The following is a 19074-nucleotide window of genomic DNA, read 5'->3' as shown; positions in this document are numbered from 1 at the left end:
TGATTCAATAAAAGGATGAAAAATGTCATGGGGAGGCGCTTATTTTCAAAATAAAAAACCTTGGTAGCCAGACACATAATTTGCTGTGAGCTCTGTCAGGCATTGCAATGAAAAGGAATTAATAAGAATCACTATGTGTTGAGGGGAAGCTCATCAGCCTTCTAACATTAAGCAATTACCTACGTGTCACTTCGATGACAAGTCATGAGAGCAAACACAGGATGAGGATGACAGACTCCATAAATTAAACTGAATGGAAAGAAAATTGATAGAGTCTATACAGGCATGTTTGAGTTCTATTCAACAAAATCTAAGCTCAAACCAAAAAGCATACCAGCAGGTATAAGAAGAGAGGTGGTGGTGTTTAGGGATGGAAATGAAGAACTGGTTCCAGATGAGAACCGGATCCCACTAGCACAAGCTATCGACATCTTTTTGTCTTTATGCAATGGTTCACTAATCAATGCCTCCCACTTAAGGCTGATTTATACTTCTGCATCTCGCCTACGCAGCAGGGGCTGATGCGGACATGAGCCCCACATACTTATGCGTTGGTGTGTCTGTGACGATCTCTGTTTACTTTTCCACAGCAATTCAGAGCGTGTTATGTTAATCTACAGCTGATACATGTTGCTGTTTATCATACAGACATGATCACATGAAGAATAGAGAGGAAGAGATGAAATACACGGCTGATGTGCGGCAGATGTCCGGAATCCCGGAAGTGCTGTAAATGCGGGAAAGACAAAGCCGCCAAGCTGACCAATCACAGGGCTTGCGGTCCGCATCGGCTCTATGGGGAGTCACATTTTTGAGGAGGTGCACGTCAGCTACGTGCGTAGGCCTCGGCGTAGGTATGGGAGCTACGCCGTTGATTCAACGCAGAAGTATAAATCAGTGTTTAGTTCCCTATGCCTTGCACAACTATGGCGCCACACATCGCAAGAGGCCCTCTGTGTGAATGACAACCAAAGAGTTGAAGAAGTAATCCTGGCTGACAGGAGACAAAGCAATCCAGCTTTATTCTATTTAAAATGATGCTAACACATGAACGTGCAATTTCTGTGGCTGTGTGAGTTCAAGCAGGGGTGGAAAAATGAGTCAATGCCGCACTGCATTGAATATCAGGAGTGCCATGTGTTTGATTCTCTACGCCGCCAGTGTTTCCGCTTAAAGAGTGACCCTGTTATCTGGAGACTTGCATCAGTGGTTGTCAGTTACAACAGCTGTTGGTTTAAAAGAGTCCTTGTGAATGCATTTCAGTCTATATTTTCGCTTTAATTGCAAAATCAACTCAGAGGTAAAGGTAGCTAGTTAACAGGGTCACTTTTTAAATTTGAACACCAGTCAGTGAGGGCTTCCCTGTCAAGCAGTGAAGGTACGTATTCCTATCCTGTACTAGCATTAGCACAAAGAACGCAGGCTGTAGAAAAGCCACATGTATTGATGAGGAAATCAATAAAGAATTTGATCAATAAGCAGAATACATAATGCTACTGGTATCAATAAAATCAGATCAATTCATGTCCCTAGTCAGGTTTGACTAAATGCGACTAAAAAGAGAGAGATTGTGTCCCTTCACTATTTCTATGACAATGTTCATAAATCAAAATTTGTGAATGCATTAAAAAAAAGGCGCACAGCATTCCTTATCAGGGCAAATTAAAGAACCCTACAAGATTAAGCAACTAGATTTAAAACTATCACAACCGTAAGGGTGATCAGATTTTGTCTAAAACATTTCTATGCATCTGTTTAGACCATATGAAAAGAATATGCAGTACCACACCCAGCCACACTGCAGTCTTAATGGACTGAGTAAGTGATACCTACTTGCACTCATCCTATTTGAAAGCCTCAAAGCCTTTTCAGTGGGTCTGCTGGCGCATTAAACATGGATATGAAGATTGTGAAAGGCGCAAAAACCTCTTTTGAGTGTTCGAAAAAAGAGCCGTGAATTAATATTGATGAATGAACTTTGGTCACATGGACTCAACTTTGAGCAATATGAATCTCAAGTGGGAAAGTCTCACTAAAGCAAGCAGATAGTATTTACTTAAACAGGGAGTTGGGCTAAGATAGAAAATACTTTCTGAAAATGCATCGTTCCTCTGAAGAAGATCGATTTCTTAAGATGTTTGTTAAGCCATATATTTGACTGTCTACCCAAGAAGTCTTATTTCTTATTTTGAAAGCAGCATAAAGCTCGTTTCATGTGAAGCCGCACAAAAGACTTGTGTATTTTGTTGCTTTGTGAAGTATCTTGAGGCTATCTGTGTATAACCATGGAATATATTTTTCAAAAGTAATAAAACAAACTTTGTGAAGCATTCATGTTTTGCTTCATTTTGGTGAAGATTGCGTTATTACTTTTTCTCAGGGTTGTAGACATGGGTGTGAAGACTTCAGTCTTCATCTCACAAAACAGTAATCCCACCTCTGCCACATTGCAACAATTTTGAAAGTGGGTGTATGACAGTTTTGTGTAAATGTCAAAACACACTCGGTTCACATAATAGTCCCTTGTTTCCGACCATAAAAACACATAGAAGGTTGACAGTAGGAGGTAAAAGCTCTGCGTGTTGCTGCTCTTAGAAGTAAAGCTGGCAACAAGTCTGCAATCAATACTTAAACATTCTCTGGGGGACCCGCAAAGTAAACAGGCCAGGCTCTGAGTCTCAGTCTGTGAGTAAATCTAGCCTTTCCAAATCTAATATCCACCACTGACAGTGGGTTGGCCATTACCTGCAATGAAGCAGCATTATTAACTTTTGGGAGAGAATTGGAGGAGCTGCCAAGGTTTTATTTTTTAGTTGGAAATAGTGAAGTCCCTCCTGGATGTCTGGGCTACGGCATTGCACTTGTGAATAAGTCTGCTTCATCTCTAAGTGAGAGATCTGGATAAAAAGAAAGGAAATAAAATAGGGAAATTTGCAGTTGTGTTACTGTTAGAATTAGAAAGTGTTCAAAAGATTCTGTTGGTTGAGATGCATTTAATATTGTGGAAAAGTCTGTTTTTGATAAATATAAAACTCAACTCAACTTTATTTATATAGCACCTTTCACACATACAAGCATGTAGCCAAAAGTGCTTTACCAAAGAACAGAGAGGCAGAAAACAACAGCAATGGTAAAATTATAAAAGGCATGATCGTAAATAAAATACTTAAAAATAAAATAAAATCAATACAGTAAAATTAATAAAATAAGTAAGAGTAGAAACAACAGTAAAGAAATAAGGTCAAGATAAAAAGATTGGATAAATACAAGAAATAAATGGATAAATAAACTAATAATTAAAATAATAGATAATAATATGTTAAAGCATAATAACAATGCAGTCCAGGGCTAAAAATAAATGACTCCAAAAAAAAAGCTAGATTAAAAAGGTAAGTCTTAAAGACTCTGGAAACGTAAATGGAATATTTAAAATTCATAAAGAATATCAAAATGTAATGTGTAACCAAGTTTCAACAAAAATCTGAGTGAAAATAAACATCCACAACTATGAAAAAACAGCTTATTTTACAAGTCAGAGCATTTCTCAGGACTGTGTGGGCGTGTCCGCTAACTGTTTGATTGACAGGTCAAGAGAGAGTTTACAGCCTGCATGCTTTAGATGTCTGACTCCGACTCTAAAGACATAAAAACTCCAGAATCTGAAAGTTAGTCATTTCAAATGGTCTCTTTGTGCTAAGTTACAAAATACTTCAGAATCAGGACTTCAATTATTTATCAGTTTTATCACTTCATAGTCTCCGGGGCATTAGGACCGTGGGACGCCCGGAGCAGTGGAGGCTGAAGTGTAGTATGTGCAGGCAGAGGACAGGGTTCCCACTCTTTTCCAGAGATCATTTTCCAGGACATTTCCAGGACATTTTCATTGATGATCAAGCTGGTATGACCGTCTAAATTTAGTTCCTAATTTAGTTCCTAAATAGTCTAATATGTTCCTCTCAGTGGAAGTCTACATTGAAAGACATGTAGTCTATAGTCAATGAAATCATCTCTTACATACTTAAAAATTATGGCAAATTGATAATAGAATAATGCAACCACAGATGTACACCACTTAACTTTATTAGTGCAACCAAGTAACAATGATGGGCAACATCTCAGCTTTCTCTTTTCTCAAAAAATATAAAATGAGCTAAGAAAAAAACAAAAGAGCCTGCAAAGGAATCAGGAAGCTGCCTTATTGAAATAATTAAATAATAATAATGATAAGAGGATCAGTGCATTAATGACCTACATAGATCTGAATGACAAAAATGGCCACAAATGTTTCTCAACTCAACTCAAACTCAAAATATACCTGCATGATATTCATCCTGCTAAGTGGTCGATATTAAACAAAGCAAATGTCAAGTTTTTTTTATTTGAGTTACCGTAAACTCTGAACAAATCTCACCGGTGTAAAGACGCACTCTGTATTTGAAGATCTCTCAGAGATCAGCGATGTCTACAACGTGGAGTTTCTGTGCAGCTGTGTCGCTCTTTTTGTTCCGTTTGTTTTCACTATCGGGAGTTTGCACTCCTACTAGCTAGAGCAGGGGTTCTCAAACTTTTTTGGAGCCAGGGACCTCTTACAGGTGAGAAAATTGTCCATGGCCCCCTCATAATTGTAACACAGATTAAGCACATTAGTGATGTGTCATGATCATAAGCTGCGGTTCTGAGAGCCGATGCTTTATAGTGAATCAGAAGAGCCGGCTCACATCAAGAGAGAGACGGCTCCCAGTGTTTTCCTTTCGTTGCTTAGCAGTACTCAGCCCCAGCACTGCTCACAGCAGAACTTTGTTTTGATTGGTCAGCATGGCGGCCAATCATATGTGAAGATATAGGATACAGGTGATGAAGGGGAGGCTGTGTATCCTGGCTTCATCTGTTCCTTTTTTTTTTCCTGGTTCTGGTTCTGTTTGGTCGAGTTTGCTTCTGGTTATGTTTACCTGAGTTGGTTTTGGTTCAGTTTGCTTGAGTTCGGTTCTGGTTCTGTTCTGGTAGGGTTCTGGTTCGGTTCTGTTCGGTTCTGGTTCGGTTCTGGTTCGGTTCTGGTCCGTTTCGGGTATGGTATTGGTTCGGTTCTGGTTCGGTTCTGGTTCAGTTCTAGTACGGTTCTGGTCTGGTTTGGTTCTGGTTCAGTTCTGGATCGGTTCTAGTTCGGTTCTGGTACGGTTCTGGTTCGGTTCAGTTCTGGTTCGGTTCTGGTTCGGTTCGATTCTGGTTCAGTTCTGGTACTGTTCTGGTTCGGTTCTAGTTCGGTTCTGGTTCGATTCTGGTTCAGTTCTGGTTCGGTTCTGGTTACATTCTGGTTTGGTTCTGGTTCAGTTCTGGTACGGTTCTGGTTCGGTTCTGGTAGAGTTCTGGTAGAGTTCTGGTTCGGTTCTGGTTCGGTTCTGGTATGGTTCTGGTTCGGTTCTGGTTCGATTTGGTTCGGTTCTGGTTCGGTTCTAGTTCGCTTCTGGTTCGGTTCTGTTCTGGTTTGGTTTTGGTTTGGTTCGGTTCTGGTTCGGTTCCGGTTCGGTTCTGGTCCGGTTCTGGTTCGGTTCTGGTTCAGTTCTGGTTCGGTTCTGGTTCAGTGTGATTCTGGTTCTGTTTGAATGAGTTTGGTTCTGGTTCTGTCTGCTTAAGTATAGTTCTAGTTCTAAACCTAGACCTAACCCTTATCCTAACCCAAACCCGTATTCATAATCATAATCCTAACCCTAACCCTGAGCCTAACCCTAACCCTAATCCTAACTCTAACCCTAATCCTTACCCTAACCCTAATCCTAACAATAATCCGAACCCTAACCCTAATCCTAACCCTAACCCTAACCCTAACTCTAACCCTAACCCTTATCCCAACCCTAACCCCAACCCTAACCCTAATCACAACCCTAACCCTTATCACAACCCTAACCCTAATCACAACCCTAACCCTAATCACAAACCTAAACTCAACCCTAACCCTAATCACAACCCTAACCCTTATCACAACCCTCACCCTAATCACAAACCTAACCCCAACCCTAACCCTAACCCCAACCCTAACCCTAATCACAACCCTAACCCTAATCACAACCCTAACCCTAATCACAACCCTAACCCTAATCACAACCCTAACCGTAACCCCAACCCTAATCACAACCCTAACCATAATCACAACCCTAACCCTAATCCTAATTCTAACCCTAACCCTAATCATAATCATAACCCTTAACTTAACCCTAACCCTAATCCTAACCCTAACCCTAATCCTGAGCCTAACCCTAACCCTAACCCTAATCCTAATCCTAACTCTAATCCTAATCCTTACCCTAACCGTAACCCTAACCCCAACCCTAACCCTAATCACAACCCTAACCCTAATCACAACCCTATCCCTAATCACAACCCTAACCCTAAACCTAACCCTAATCACAACCCTAACCCTAATCACAACCCTAACCCTAATCACAACCCTAACCCTTATCACAACCCTAACCCTAACCCTAACCTTAACCCTATCCCTAATCACAACCCTAATCCTAATCACAACCCTAACCCCAACCCTAATCACAACCCTAACCCTAATCACAACCCTAACCCTAATCCTAACCCTAACCCTAATCCTAACCCTAACCCTAACCCTAACTCTAACCCTAATCACAACCCTCACCCTAATCACAAACCTAACCCCAACCCTAACCCTAATCACAACCCTAACCCTTATCACAACCCTAACCCTAATCACAACCCTAACCCTAATCACAAACCTAAACCCAACCCTAACCCTAATCACAACCCTAACCCTTATCACAACCCTCACCCTAATCACAAACCTAACCCCAACCCTAACCCTAACCCCAACCCTAACCCTAATCACAACCCTAACCCTAATCACAACCCTAACCCTAATCACAACCCTAACCCTAATCACAACCCTAACCGTAACCCCAACCCTAATCACAACCCTAACCATAATCACAACCCTAACCCTAATCCTAATTCTAACCCTAACCCTAACCCTAATCATAATCATAACCCTTAACTTAACCCTAACCCTAATCCTAACCCTAATCCTGAGCCTAACCCTAACCCTAACCCTAATCCTAATCCTAACTCTAATCCTAATCCTTACCCTAACCGTAACCCTAACCCCAACCCTAACCCTAATCACAACCCTAACCCTAATCACAACCCTATCCCTAATCACAACCCTAACCCTAATCCTAACCCTAATCACAACCCTAACCCTAATCACAACCCTAACCCTTATCACAACCCTAACCCTAACCTTAACCCTATCCCTAATCACAACCCTAATCCTAATCACAACCCTAACCCCAACCCTAATCACAACCCTAACCCTAATCACAACCCTAACCCTAATCCTAACCCTAACCCTAATCCTAACCCTAACCCTAACCCTAACTCTAACCCTAATCACAACCCAAACCCTAATCCTAACCCTAACCTTAACTCTAACCCTAACCCTAATCACAACCCTAACCCTAATCACAACCCTAACCCTAACCCTAATCACAACCCTAACCCTAATCACAACCCTAACCCTAACCCCAACCCTAACCCTAATCACAACCCTAATTGTAACCTTAACCCTATCCCTAACCCTAATCACAACCCTAACCCTTATCACAACCCTAACCCTAACCCTAATCACAACCCTAACCCTAACCCTAATCCTAATCATAATCCTAACCCTAATCCTAACCTAACCCTAACCCTGAGCCTAACCCTATCCCTAATCCTAACTCTAACCCTAATCCTTACCCTAACCCTAATCCTAAACCTAACCCTAATCCTAACCCTAACCCTAATCCTAACCCTAACTCTAACCCTAACCCTAACTCTAACCCTAACCCTAATCCCAACCCTAACCCTAATCACGACCCTAACCCCAATCCTAACCCTAATCACAACCCTAACCCTAATCAGAACCCTAACCCCAACCCTAACCCTAATCACAACCCTAATTGTAACCTTAACCCTATCCCTAACCCTAATCACAACCCTATCCCTAATCACAACCCTAACCCTAAACCTAACCCTAATCACAACCCTAACCCTAATCACAACCCTAACCCTAATCACAACCCTAACCCTTATCACAACCCTAACCCTAACCCTAACCTTAACCCTATCCCTAATCACAACCCTAATCCTAATCACAACCCTAACCCCAACCCTAATCACAACCCTAACCCTAATCACAACCCTAACCCTAATCCTAACCCTAACCCTAATCCTAACCCTAACCCTAACCCTAACTCTAACCCTAATCACAACCCTCACCCTAATCACAAACCTAACCCCAACCCTAACCCTAATCACAACCCTAACCCTTATCACAACCCTAACCCTAATCACAACCCTAACCCTAATCACAAACCTAAACCCAACCCTAACCCTAATCACAACCCTAACCCTTATCACAACCCTCACCCTAATCACAAACCTAACCCCAACCCTAACCCTAACCCCAACCCTAACCCTAATCACAACCCTAACCCTAATCACAACCCTAACCCTAATCACAACCCTAACCCTAATCACAACCCTAACCGTAACCCCAACCCTAATCACAACCCTAACCATAATCACAACCCTAACCCTAATCCTAATTCTAACCCTAACCCTAACCCTAATCATAATCATAACCCTTAACTTAACCCTAACCCTAATCCTAACCCTAATCCTGAGCCTAACCCTAACCCTAACCCTAATCCTAATCCTAACTCTAATCCTAATCCTTACCCTAACCGTAACCCTAACCCCAACCCTAACCCTAATCACAACCCTAACCCTAATCACAACCCTATCCCTAATCACAACCCTAACCCTACTCCTAACCCTAATCACAACCCTAACCCTAATCACAACCCTAACCCTTATCACAACCCTAACCCTAACCTTAACCCTATCCCTAATCACAACCCTAATCCTAATCACAACCCTAACCCCAACCCTAATCACAACCCTAACCCTAATCACAACCCTAACCCTAATCCTAACCCTAACCCTAATCCTAACCCTAACCCTAACCCTAACTCTAACCCTAATCACAACCCAAACCCTAATCCTAACCCTAACCTTAACTCTAACCCTAACCCTAATCACAACCCTAACCCTAATCACAACCCTAACCCTAACCCTAATCACAACCCTAACCCTAATCACAACCCTAACCCTAACCCCAACCCTAACCCTAATCACAACCCTAATTGTAACCTTAACCCTATCCCTAACCCTAATCACAACCCTAACCCTTATCACAACCCTAACCCTAACCCTAATCACAACCCTAACCCTAACCCTAATCCTAATCATAATCCTAACCCTAATCCTAACCTAACCCTAACCCTGAGCCTAACCCTATCCCTAATCCTAACTCTAACCCTAATCCTTACCCTAACCCTAATCCTAAACCTAACCCTAATCCTAACCCTAACCCTAATCCTAACCCTAACTCTAACCCTAACCCTAACTCTAACCCTAACCCTAATCCCAACCCTAACCCTAATCACGACCCTAACCCCAATCCTAACCCTAATCACAACCCTAACCCTAATCAGAACCCTAACCCCAACCCTAACCCTAATCACAACCCTAATTGTAACCTTAACCCTATCCCTAACCCTAATCACAACCCTAACCCTAATCACAACTCTAACCCTTATCACAACCCTAACCCTAACCCTAATCCCAACCTTAACCCTATCCCTAATCACAACCCTAATCACAACCCTAATCCTAACCCTAATCACAACCCTAACCCCAACCTTAACCCTATCCCTAATCACAACCCTAACCCTAATCACAACCTTAACCCTAACCCTAATCCTAATCCTAACCCTAATCATAATCATAACCCTAACCATAATCCTAACCCTAATCATAATCCTAACCCCAACCCTTACCCTAATCACAACCCTAATTGTAACCTTAACCCTATCCCTAACCCTAATCACAACCCTAACCCTTATCACAACCCTAACCCTAATCACAACCCTAACCCTAACCCTAATCCTAATCATAATCCTAACCCTAATCCTAACCTAACCCTAACCCTGAGCCTAACCCTATCCCTAATCCTAACTCTAACCCTAATCCTTACCCTAACCCTAATCCTAAACCTAACCCTAATCCTAACCCTAACCCTAATCCTAACCCTAACTCTAACCCTAACCCTAATCCCAACCCTAACCCTAATCACGACCCTAACCCCAATCCTAACCCTAATCACAACCCTAACCCTAATCAGAACCCTAACCCCAACCCTAACCCTAATCACAACCCTAATTGTAACCTTAACCCTATCCCTAACCCTAATCACAACCCTAACCCTAATCACAACTCTAACCCTTATCACAACCCTAACCCTAACCCTAATCCCAACCTTAACCCTATCCCTAATCACAACCCTAATCACAACCCTAATCCTAACCCTAATCACAACCCTAACCCTAACCCCAACCTTAACCCTATCCCTAATCACAACCCTAACCCTAATCACAACCTTAACCCTAACCCTAATCCTAATCCTAACCCTAATCATAATCATAACCCTAACCATAATCATAACCCTAATCATAATCCTAACCCTAATCTTAACCCTAATCATAACCCTAACTGTAACCCTAACCCTTATCAGAACCCTAACCCTAATCCTAACCTTAACCCTATCCCTAACCACAACATTTCGTTGCTTAGCTCCCACAGTACTCATCCCCAGCTCTGCTCACAGCAGAACTTTGTTTTGATTGGTCAGCATGGCGGCCAATCATATGTGAGGATATAGGATACAGGTGATGGAGGGGAGGCTGTGTATCCTGGCTTCATATGTTCCTTTAGAGAGAGTCTTCTTGAAGACAGGGCAAATACTCACTGAGAGGAAGAATCAGATCAGCCCATCCAAACTGAGGCATCTGATTTTTCTCAATGCAAACCTGAAGACATAAATAATGTTTGCTTGAGTTTGGTTCTGGTTCTGGTTCTGTTTGGTTGAGTTTGGTTCTGGTTAAGTTTACCTGAGTTGATTCTGGTTCTGTTTGCTTGAGTTTGGTTCTGGTTTTGGGTCAGTTTGCTTGAGTTCGGTTCTGGTTCGGTTCTGGTTCTGTTCTGGTATGGTTCTGGTTCCGTTCTGGTTCACTTCTAGTTCGGTTCTGGTACGGTTCTGGTTCGGTTCTGGTTCGGTTCTGGTTCGGTTCTGGTTCGGTTCGATTCTGGTTCAGTTCTGGTACGGTTCTGGTTCGGTTCTAGTTCGGTTCTGGTTCGATTCTGGTTCGGTTCTGGTTCGGTTCTGGTTACATTCCTGTTCGGTTCTGGTTCATTTCTGGTACGGTTCTGGTTCGGTTCTGGTAGAGTTCTGGTTCGGTTCTGGTTTGGTTCGGTTCTGGTATGGTTCTGGTTCGGTTCGGTTCAGTTCTGGTACAGTTCTAGTTCGGTTCTGGTTCGGTTCTGGTTCAGCTCTGGTTCGCTTCTGGTTCGGTTCTGGTTCGGTTTTGTTCTGGTTTGGTTTTGGTTTGGATTTGTTTGGTTCGGTTCCGGTTCCGTTCTGGTTCCGTTCTGGTTTGGTTCTGGTTTGGTTCTGGTTTGGTTCTGGTCCGGTTCTGGTTCAGTTCTGGTAGGTTTCTGGTTCTGTTTTGTTTCTGTTTTGTTTCGATTCTGATTCAGTGTGATTCTGGTTCAGTGTGATTCTGGTTCTGTTTGAATGAGTTTGGTTCTGGTTCTGTCTGCTTAAGTATAGTTCTGGTTCTAAACCTAGACCTAATCCTAACCCAAACCCTATTCATAATCATAATCCTAACCCTAATCCTAACCCTAACCCTAGCCCTAACCCTGAGCCTAAACCTAACCCTAACCCTAACCCTGATCCTAATTCTAACCCTAATCCTTCCCCTAACCCTAACCCTAACCCTAATCCTAATCCTAACCCTAACTCTAATCCTGAACCTAACCCTAATCCTAACCCTAACCCTGACCCTAACCCTAATCCTTACCCTAACCCTAATCACAACCCTAATCTAACCCTAATCACAACCCTAACCATAATCACAACCCTAACCCTAATCACAACCCTAACCCTAACCCTAATCACAACCCTAACCCTAACCCTAATCACAACCCTAACCCTAATCACAACCCTAACCCTTATCACAACCCTAACCCTAATCCTAACCCTAATCCTAACCTTAACCCTATCCCTAATCACAACCCTAACCCTAATCACAACCCTAACCCTAATCACAACCCTAACCCTAATCCTAACTCTAACCCTAATCATAATCATCACCCTAATCATAATCCTAACCCTAACCCTAATCATAATCATAACCCTAACTGTAACCCTAACCCTAATCACAACCCTAACCCTAATCCTAACCCTAATCACAACCCTAACCCTAACCCTAATCCTAACCCTAAACCTAATCACAACCCTAATCCTAATCCTAACCGTAACCCTAATCCTAACCCTAACCCTAATCCTAACCCTAACCCTGAGCCTAACCCTAACCCTTACCCTAACCCTAATCTTAACCCGAACCCGAACCCTAATCCTAATCCTAACCCTAAACCTAATCGTAATCATAACCCTAACCCTATCCCTAATCACAACCCTATCCATAATCACAACCCTAACCCTAATCACAACCCTTACCCTAACCCTAACCCTAATCCTTACCCTAACCCTAATCACAACCCTAATCTAACCCTAATCACAACCCTAACCATAATCACAACCCTAACCCTAATCACAACCCTAACCCTAACCCTAATCACAACCCTAACCCTAACCCTAATCACAACCCTAACCCTAATCACAACCCTAACCCTTATCACAACCCTAACCCTAATCCTAACCCTAATCCTAACCTTAACCCTATCCCTAATCACAACCCTAACCCTAATCACAACCCTAACCCTAATCACAACCCTAACCCTAATCCTAACTCTAACCCTAACCCTAATCATAATCATCACCCTAATCATAATCCTAACCCTAACCCTAATCATAATCATAACCCTAACTGTAACCCTAACCCTAATCACAACCCTAACCCTAATCCTAACCCTAATCACAACCCTAACCCTAATCCTAACCCTAAACCTAATCACAACCCTAATCCTAATCCTAACCGTAACCCTAATCCTAACCCTAACCCTAATCCTAACCCTAACCCTGAGCCTAACCCTAACCCTAATCCTTACCCTAACCCTAATCTTAACCCGAACCCTAATCCTAATCCTAACCCTAAACCTAATCGTAATCATAACCCTAACCCTATCCCTAATCACAACCCTATCCATAATCACAACCCTAACCCTAATCACAACCCTAACCCTAACCCTAATCACAACCCTAACCCTAACCCTAATCATAACCTCAATCCTAACCTTAACCCTATTCCATAATCACAACCCTAACCCTAATCACAACCCTTACCCTAACCCTAACCCTAATCATAACCCTAACCCTAATCATAATAATAACCCTAACCCTAACCCTAATCATAACCCTAACCCTAATCACAACCCTTACCCTAACCCTAATCATAACCCTAACCCTAATCATAATAATAACCCTAACCCTAACCCTAATCATAACCCTAACCACAACCCTAACCCTAATCACAACCCTAACCCTAATCACAACCCTAACCCTAACCCCAACCCTAACCCTAATCACAACCCTAACCCTAATCACAACCCTAACCCTTATCACAACCCTAACCCTAATCCTAACCCTAATCCTAACCTTAACCCTATCCCTAATCACAACCCTAACCCTAATCACAAACCTAACCCCAACCCTAACCCTATTCACAACCCTAACCCTAATCATAACTGTAACCCTAACCCTAATCATAACCCTAACCACAACCCTAATCCTATCCCCAATCATAACCCTAACCCTAATCACAACCCTAACCCTAATCACAACCCTAACCCTAATCACAACCCTAACCCTTATCACAACCCTAACCCTAATCCTAACCCTAAACCTAATCTTAACCTTAACCCTATCCCTAATCACAACCGTAACCCTAATCACAAACCTAACCCCAACCCTAACCCTATTCACAACCCTAACCCTAATCATAATCATAACCCTAACTGTAACCCTAACCCTAATCATAACCCTAACCACAACCCTAATCCTATCCCTAATCATAACCCTAACCATAATCATAACCCTAACCATAATCATAACCCTAACCATAATCATAACCCTAACCCTAACCCTAATCACAACCCTAACCCGCAGCCATGTTGGAATAATTTTCCAGGACTATATGTGATTTTCCAGGACATTTTACTTTTTCCTCCCATTTTCCAGGTGTTTTCCAGTACTGGAAAACTGGTCAACTGTTTTCCAGGTTTTCCAGGACGCTTGGGAACCCTGAGAGGAGCTCGACTCCGGGTGTCAGGTTAAGCCGTTTGTCTAAACTCTTAGCTGTTTTGGGGAAAGTTAGTGAAGCGGTCCTTGGGATAGTTAGTGATCCGGTCCTTGGGAAATACAGACAACAAGCTGTTCACCAGACAGATTACAGACAAGCTAACAGCTAAGGCAACACTGAGGGGAGCTGGCTGAGATGTCAGGAGCGATCTGAGCAGGAGTGGAGTAGTTTTGTTGAACATGTGTGCACGTGACTCAGTGTTTTATTTATGATTGTTTGTGTATTTATTACGTAATAAATATTTAGGTTAAACCAGCCCCCTCAAAACCCAGTGTGAAAACGTGTTAAAAAAATGTACTTGAACATATTTGAAAAATCGAATGAAGTTGAGTTCTAATATTTTACATAGTTTTTAGTATTTACATATGGTCTGACATATCAATGGTAGAACGATTTTGTTGATTTGGGTTACAAGAGGCTTTAAGCTTACTTCTAAAAAAAAAAAAAACAGAAAGCTCGCCGTTCTGATGTCCAGAGGCAGAGAGTCCAAAGTTCAGGGGCATAAAAACAGAAATCTCTCTGGTCGGTGAACATTTTAAAAGAAACCATTCGAGACACAGACTTCTTTATGCATGAGAAACACTGATCTTAAAAAAGGTAGAGAAACTGATTATTTGTAAAAAAAAAAAAAAAGTTAGTTATGATATTCATAATGACTGTTGCATTTGAGTGTCATAGAAACCCATGACAGTGATTCAAGACTGTGACAGCCAGCCAGCGTGTACAATAGCAGGACTCTGAAGCTGAAATCAAATTTTTGACACAGGTGTGTTTCCTACTGTGACATGTCAAGATGTCCTTTGAGAAAAAAGAAAGGAGCATGAAGAAAGGTTTGGTTTGGGCTGAAATTTCAAATCCATGCAAGGCTCCACCATGAATGCGTAGCAAAATACCCCCGACTTGACAAAGAAGGAATGAATACTAGGGAACCAAAGTGAATAGGAAGTGTACGACTGGATATTTTTTGCCTGCAGAATGTAACATAGATACATTCTTCAGAAAGAAGAAGAAGAAGACACTGACACCAACCTTGCAGGCTGGAATTGAATGTGAGGAGAGAGAAAAAAAAGCATCTTTATAAAGTAAAGAAATGATGGTAATACAAAGTGCAGCTGAAACATCTACTGTGATGCAGGAGCAATGTCTGACAGTGTCAGAGCTCCGCCAAAAAGCCTGTGTAAAGAAAAAAATCACAGATATGTTGAACGTCATCACAGCACCAGAGAGCAAGTATATGAGGTCAAACGCAACGGGCTTGATTAGAAATGCTCAAAAAGAAAAGCACATTACAGCCAACCAAAGAACATCAGACCACTGGGAGAGGCTGCTGATGCACACAGTGATCACATCAGTGTCATTCCTGGGAGCGTGCCAGTATCTGGTATTAAAGCAGACTGGGAAGGTGATGTCCCACTCAGCAGTCACAATCTTTCCAGTAATGTTTTTATGAAAGGAACAGTGCGTATTCACTGAGGCAGAAAGAGAGATCACTTTGAATGTCTATTTTTCTGTAAGACACCTTTGAAGCTCTCCGTGTTGTTACAACACTGTAGATAAGACACTACAGAGCATGTTACAAACATTAGTTAGGATAAGTTAATCATTATTATTACCCAGCTTTTTTGCTGATCTTCTAGTTGTGTAAGATGCTTGATTATGATTGGTCAAAACCCCTTGACAACCCCTTAACAACGGTTGTTAACTTTCCCTAATATAAGCAACACCAGGGGCAAATCAATCCGCAGGAAAGAGTTCTGGCATATTTTGCTTCTGACACCATAGACAGTAAGGTGAAGTAAAACCATAGACTGTATAAAATATGGACGTAGTATCCGTGACGTCACCCATCTATTCCTGAGCGCTGTTTTGAAGCCAATCGACGGCGGCAGCCATATTGGATATGCGGAACTCAACCAGGCATAGTGTGACGTAAAGAGGCGGCGTTTGAGCCTCCTAGCTAACAGCTATATGTTCCCGTCTGTGAGTCAAATTAGTCATGTCCTTATTTGGACTAAAACTCGTAATCTTAATATCTTCTGAACCGTTGCGTTAGAAAAAATTCACCCCCCATACAGTGTGTGCCGATAGAGGAATTAACTATATAGAGTCAAGCCGTTTTTTGAACCAGGCTGTAAACATGTTTATTAATGCTGCAAAGATCATCTTTTTTGAATTGGTGTGTATGTGGTTTCCGGTGTTTCTGCAGCCAGCCTCAAGTGGATTCTTGATGAATTGCAGTTTATAACACTTCTGCATGGGCTTCATAGTTTGAGACCAGAGGTTGCCGCTTGGGTAAAACCACTAGTTTCTGTTCTAGCAACGAGCAGAAAAGGTGAGGGAAACTTTGAGTTACTGATTGCTACAAAGAAACTTGAACGGTGGTGATGATAACAGCAGGGTTCAAAGGTGTGAAATTTGCCTCGTATATTTTAAAGGTGTATGAACCGCAGAGCTCAGACAAGAAAGAGAGCTGAATGAGGACAGTTTCATGTTAAATCAACTGCAACAGACAGAGATTTAAAGCTCCTTTCAGAAACTTTGATTTTGTGTCCATTTTGTCAACACTATGGCCAAAAAGTTCTCCTTTTTGATCACGTCCCTTACACGCATAAGGAGTTGTGCTGCACAATCTGGTGAAATTGTGCCATTATAGTGGACACTATTGCAATTTTGCAACTTCAATATAATAAGTAAGGGATAATGTATGGTTAGCAGTAGGGATGCACGATAAATATCGGTGTCGATAATTACCGGCTCGGTATTGGGAAAAATGACGTCACACCGATAAGTCCGATATTGAAAAAAATGAACGATAAGAGCCGACTCAAATAAACCAAGATTGCTCTGATTATGGTCCCTCTCGTCTTGCCTGTGCTGCATGCACAGACTGTATAAATACAGCTGCATGCTGTTGTCAAGATCATGACGTAATACTACTGCGCCTCTAGATAAACATGGCACCAGTGTGGGCTTTCATTACTAACTGCGACAAAGACAACGCGATTGCAAACAAATGTTCAGCCGAAGTTCAGAGAGGAGGGAAAAGGAGCGTGACATACAACACATCAAACACATAAGTCACCTAAAGTTTAATCATCGCTACGACAGTGTATGGAAGGAATACGAAGAGGCTAAATCTGCTGCGGCTAATGCTTCCGAACCACCAGCCACGAGCAAGGCGTTGTCTGGGGCAGGTCTTGTACCTATCGACGAGGCATTTTAAAAGAAAAGTAAGTTTGACAGAGATGCCTACATCCAAACGAGAAATAACAGAAAGGCTACAGAAGAAGTGTGAGAGCAGCCAGGTGGACCATGGCTCAAAGGGTAAGAGAATAAAAAAAAAACATTTCTGTCTGAAAAGTTGGGGGCATCTACAAAATTTGATGGGGGCTGTACAAAAATGTAATTCTAATTAAAACCACAAGCGGATATGTGCGGGCCCTCGTACAAGCACTGCCTGATGTGCGCGACTCCCTGATGTGCACTACCGCCTGATTTAAGCGACCACCTGATGTAAGCCACCGCCTGATGTACACCACAGCCTGATGTGCTGCAGGTGTTGCTGTGCGGCCTAGGCTGAAACTGTGAGCATACTCGTGCAGTTATCAGCATAGTGTACATTGCAGTACTGCCTGTCACCGGTAGGTTCTGAGAGTAAATACTCATTGTGTCCATTAGGTGGCGCTATTCATATGACAAACAGGTGTATAGATGAGATCAGGCTAGGCCCATGATGAAACATGTCAAATTTGGAAGGCCTGGGCCTGATCCATTATTGCATATGAGTCTATTATGAGTCTACTTTCTTGGTTATCATAGAACATGCAGAGATCACTGATTATTTTGAAATATGTATTTCTCAATTTCCCATACGAATATTAAGTAAATACATTTTTCACTGGTGGCTCATTGGAGAGGCATGTTAATGTTAAGTGTGAGCACTTACACTCAGAGCTATTTATGTATGATCTGATCACCCAGGAGGCATGTTGAAACCAGGTGTGACTGACCCTGAGACTCTGTTATTGTGCTCTGTTGTGGTTTTATTTGGCTTTGATGAACTGTCTCTTTGTGTTTGCAAGTTTTGCACGACCGTTCCTTCTGTTCAATGTTGCTGTAACTGAATCAAAATTATTTCCATATATCAGACGTTGCACCATTTCGCATCAGCTTGCTCATATTGGTCCTGCTCATTAGCATCAATCAGTTGGTCATTCTGCGTACTGGATAGTCATGTGACCAAACAAACAGGCTGCACGCACGCACGCGCCCACACACACACGCACACGCCCACACACACACGCACACACACACACACACACACACACACACACACACACACACACACACACACACACACACACACACACACACACACACACACACTGTCAGAGCAGCTGATGGGCGTAACCAGACTCCAAACAATCAGAGGAGATGTAACGTTTACTGACACAGTGCAAAATGTAAGCAAAAGCTTTTTTGGCAGTGCGCTGTTTTCATCTGACACTGACCCAATGGTAGCGGAGTTAAAACTAAATATATACAAATGATTAGTCTTCTTGCTAACAGTCTCGTTTTGCAGGCAATAGTCACATAAGCTAATGAAGAACCTGAATAAGAATCAAAAATG

The 19074-nt window shown here is 42.2% G+C and overlaps 1 protein-coding gene across 1 annotated transcript in view; it reads right to left on the bottom strand.

The window, feature by feature from the left end:
- Window positions 1-19074, bottom strand: part of ctnna2 (catenin (cadherin-associated protein), alpha 2) — a 422437-nt gene that overhangs the window by 314017 nt on the left and 89346 nt on the right.

This window comes from Notolabrus celidotus, chromosome 7 (genome assembly GCF_009762535.1).
Source record: "Notolabrus celidotus isolate fNotCel1 chromosome 7, fNotCel1.pri, whole genome shotgun sequence".
Taxonomy (NCBI): Eukaryota; Metazoa; Chordata; class Actinopteri; order Labriformes; family Labridae; genus Notolabrus; species Notolabrus celidotus.
The sequence above is the reverse complement of the archived record's forward strand: the minus strand, read 5'-3'. Positions and strand labels throughout refer to the sequence as shown.